Source organism: Phyllostomus hastatus, unplaced genomic scaffold (assembly GCF_019186645.2).
Source record: "Phyllostomus hastatus isolate PE091 unplaced genomic scaffold, TTU_PhHast_1.1 phas_contig_86, whole genome shotgun sequence".
NCBI lineage: Eukaryota > Metazoa > Chordata > Mammalia > Chiroptera > Phyllostomidae > Phyllostomus > Phyllostomus hastatus.
Genome location: NW_025333977.1, coordinates 55,958,472 through 55,962,645, shown reverse-complemented (window position 1 = coordinate 55,962,645; position 4,174 = coordinate 55,958,472). Strand labels below are relative to the sequence as shown.

The 4,174-nt window shown below is 33.8% G+C and overlaps 1 pseudogene; it reads left to right on the top strand.

Annotated features, from left to right (window-relative positions):
* Positions 1-3,185: 3,185 nt before the first annotated feature.
* Positions 3,186-3,835, top strand: LOC123827383 (annotated as a pseudogene).
* The last annotated feature ends 339 nt before the right edge of the window (positions 3,836-4,174 follow it).

Genomic DNA, 4,174 nt, shown 5'->3' with positions numbered 1-4,174 from the left:
AATGTTTTCTGGCTTGTTTCATACAATGGTACTATGAAATTTCTAAAAAAATTGGATATTGTATGGTTCTTTCCTTTGAATTAGATATAAAAAATGCTTTTTTATATACCCTATAAAGATTGTACCTGTAATTTTTGTTTTCTGGAAAAAATCCCCTTATTATATCCATAGCATTTGAAATCTATATTTCAAAATTATACAGGTTCTCATGACCCATGCTTTATTAAATGCATAGCTCATATATCATTAATTTTCATTTAAAATAAGGTTTTCATTTGTTAAAATGTTGTGGTTTATACTGTAAAGATTATTCTTATGTCTTTATTTCTTTAATTTTAAATCACAAGTTTTGTGGTTCTATTTCCTCTGAGTGTCCCTGTAATAGCTCACCCTCTATTACTTTGTATCTTAATGTACTCGTGTAAGTATATATTCATAAAAATTAACAATGAATATAATTTTTAATCCATATGTGTCATTTTTGACAATATATCTTCTTTAAAATTTGGGGGGGAATTACAAAATTATTTTTATATGTGGAAGGAACATATAAAATTAGTTTTATCATAATTTCTGAGACAATGTGTATTAATTTTTTAAATTTTTGTTTTTTAAAGATTTTATTTATTTATTTTTAGAGAGGGAAGGGAGGGAGATAGAGAGAGAGAGAAACATCAATGTGCGGTTGCTGGGGGTTATGGCCTGCAACCCAGGCATGTACCCTGGCTGGAAATCGAACCTGGGACACTTTGGTTCCCAGCCCGCGCTCAATCCACTGAGCTACGCCAGCCAGGGCAATTTTTTAACAAAAAAAACATTTCTGAACATCAACCATGCATCTTTCTGGAACAGAAATCAAAGCCATAAACTAAGGTTTATAAAATATTAATTGCTCATCCCTCATTATTTTGCTGAATCTAATAATATTCTTCTAATACAGTACATTATCACTTCAATTCTCAAAGATTGTTTATTCTGTAAATTATTAATTTAATCTTTTTAATAAAGTTTATATTTGTAGACTATAATTGAATAGTAATTTTTATTTTATACTTCTTTTAAAATATGATCTATTATTATGCCCAGAATATAATACATATAAGATTTTTGTGAGCTGTATTGATTTTTGGGTTTTATAAATAGTAAGATTAACTTAAATGAGAAAAGTAGCATTGCTCCCAAATTTATGAAGGTGATGCTGAAATTTTTACATAGATAAATGCATATGAATATGCTAAAAAATGTAAAGAAAAATACCAGCAAAAACTTGATACCTACCAAAAAGAAAAATATTGCTCACAACATCAATATTTAAATTGGTAGTATTAATTCAATTTGCAGAGTATTTTGTAGTGTAATCTATCTATGTAATGTTCAAGTACATTTCTCTGGTTATGATAGCCACATGCCTGTGTGAGAAAAAAAAACATGCAAATATCCAACTATCATTTCAAAACCATCTATTCAATATTTAAGTGTTGACACTAAAAGGTGACAGGAAGAATCCAAGTGTGGTTTAAATATTTATGCATGCCTAAACATTTATTTACCTAATTAATTTAAAGGTAAAATGAATAAAAATTGGATAGTGGCAAAAATATAAGAACCTTAGTAATATAGAAATAATCTTTAAAAAGTCAAGATACAAAGTTAAAAAATTTTTAGAAGAAAATATAACTATTTGATAATATAATATAACTACACATAAAAGAAAATAGTGATTGAAATGAGAGAAAACTTTTTAGGGTTAATCAAATGGAAATACCACATGCAAATAATGGATAAGCTATAAATAAACTGTAAGATTATAAGAAAAAAATTAATTGTGAGCATTATATGCTTTTAGTTAGGCAAATATTCATGATATTTTATATTTTTACACTCAAGGCTTTTAAAATGCATTTAAACACTTTAATGATCATTACCAAGTCATATAGACAAATTTATTGACTGATCTTTAATGACCTTTCAAAAATTGTATTTAGATATAGACATCAATATATTGTTGGCTTCTCAATAATTATTCACTATGTTATTGAGAGATATATCTATATATATAAGATTGTAAATTGGGTTTACACATACATGTGTGTATATAAGTTCTTAAAATTTTAGCAATGAATCTTAAGTGGAACAAAGAACTCTTATATAATTCCAGATCCACTCGCTTTCACATTGTATTTTAGGTGATGCAAGTAAAATTAATTTCATGCATATTTAGCAAACAGACAATAGGAAATAAAACATTGTCTTAAACCAAATGGCATACTTTGTGGCAAAGAGATTACGTTACCACGGAGACCCCAGAGTTATGGGACTCCCTCTCCTCAGTTCTTGTCTCACTAGCAAGAGATAAATTCAGGTAAGAGCCAACACGTATAGTAAAAATGAGATAGCAAGTTTATTCATGAGGTACACTTGAGATGGAAGCTACAAGTGGGCATACAGCTAGTGGAGAGCCCCAACTACTAGGATTTTAAGGATTTTATGCTTGTAGCCCAGGTTCTCCTTGCCTCTCCAGACCTTGGGATGAATGCACAGTTTTAAATGCTTTCTTTCCCAGAAAGTGGAAACAATACATGCAGAATTTCAAGGGCTCGCTCCTCCTGAGCTATCATGGTTTTTCTTGTGATGTTTTAAACACTTGGCAATCTTATCTGGCCAGCTCAGGACTGCTGATTAAGGAGTGAGACCTGTCTCCCCGCTATTCTCTGCTTTGGTTTTCTATCTATCTTACTAACAATTACAGTAATAATACTGCCTATGATAACTCATGTTACATTTAACTGAAAATATGTGTTAGCTGAAGGAATTAAAACTAAAAGTAAAGGAAGTAAAGGAAGGGGGTAAGGAAAGTGAAGAAGCATTTATTGAACACCAAAATACAACAGGTTATATATATATGTAGTTCTCAGTTCAAATTAAACAGCTGAAAATATATTCATCTTATAGTTAAGGAACCTTGACCTGGGGGCTCAGTTGGTTGGAGCATCATCCCATACACACACACACACACACAAAAAAAAAAAGAGAGGAAGAGAAAGGAGGAGGAAGAGGGGGAGGAGGAGAAGAAGAAAGGAAAGGAAGAAAAAAGGCTCTCCTAAAGGCAGTTAGCATGAGGCTAGGGAGCTCTGAGCCTCTCATAGTGCCCTGAGCTGCCCAGATGAGCAAACAATACAATCAGAATGGTTAAAGGTGATCCCAAGAAGTCAAAGGACAAGATGTCTGCTTATGCCATCTTTGTGCAGACATGCAGAGAGGGACAGAAGAAGAAAAACCGAGATTCTTGTTAGTTTTGCAGAATTTTCCGAGAAGTGCTCTGAGAAGTGGAAGACAATGTCAGAGAAAGAGAAATCTAAGTTTGATAAGATAACAAAAGTGATAAAGTACACTATGATTGCGAAATGAAGGATTATGGACCATCTAAGGGAGGCAAGAAGAAGGACCCTAATGCCCCCCAAAGGCCACCAGCTGGATTCTTCCTATTTTGTACAGAATTCTGCCTCAAGATCAAAAACACAAACCCTGGCATCTCTCTATTGGAGACGTGGTAAAGAAGCTGGGCAAGGCGTGGAGTAACTTAAGTGACAGTGAAAAGCAGCCTTACAACAACAAGGCTGCAAAGCTGAAGGAGCAGTATGAGAAGGGCCTCGTTGATTATAAGCCTAAAGGAAAATTTGATGGAACAAAGGGTCCCCCTGCTACAGTTGCCTGGAAAATGCTGGAAGACTAAGACAAAGACGGTAGAGGGGGTGGGGACTTCCACTCACCAAGGCAAGCCTGCTTATGGTTACTTCTGAGTATACAATCTGCCCTCAGCAGAGGTAAACACTGAGTCCCAGATGTGTCACTACTTCCTTAGATTATCAATCACTTTTCTTTTTTTCACACTGGACAACATCTGTCATAGAAGGGGCAATTGCCCTTACTGGAACAGAGATTCTGCATACGTGTCTATCTTCCCTGGATGCACTGCTTCTGCCAAAACTACCATCCATGCACTTGGAAAATTCCTTATCCATGACCATAGTCTTTCACAAAGCATTGCATCTAATCAAGGAACTCAATTTACAGAATTTTTTCCAATATCTTGAAGCAGCTGGCTTGATAGAACAGTGGAATGGCATTTTGAAGACCCAGTTACAGAACCAGCTAGGTATTACCTTACAGTGCT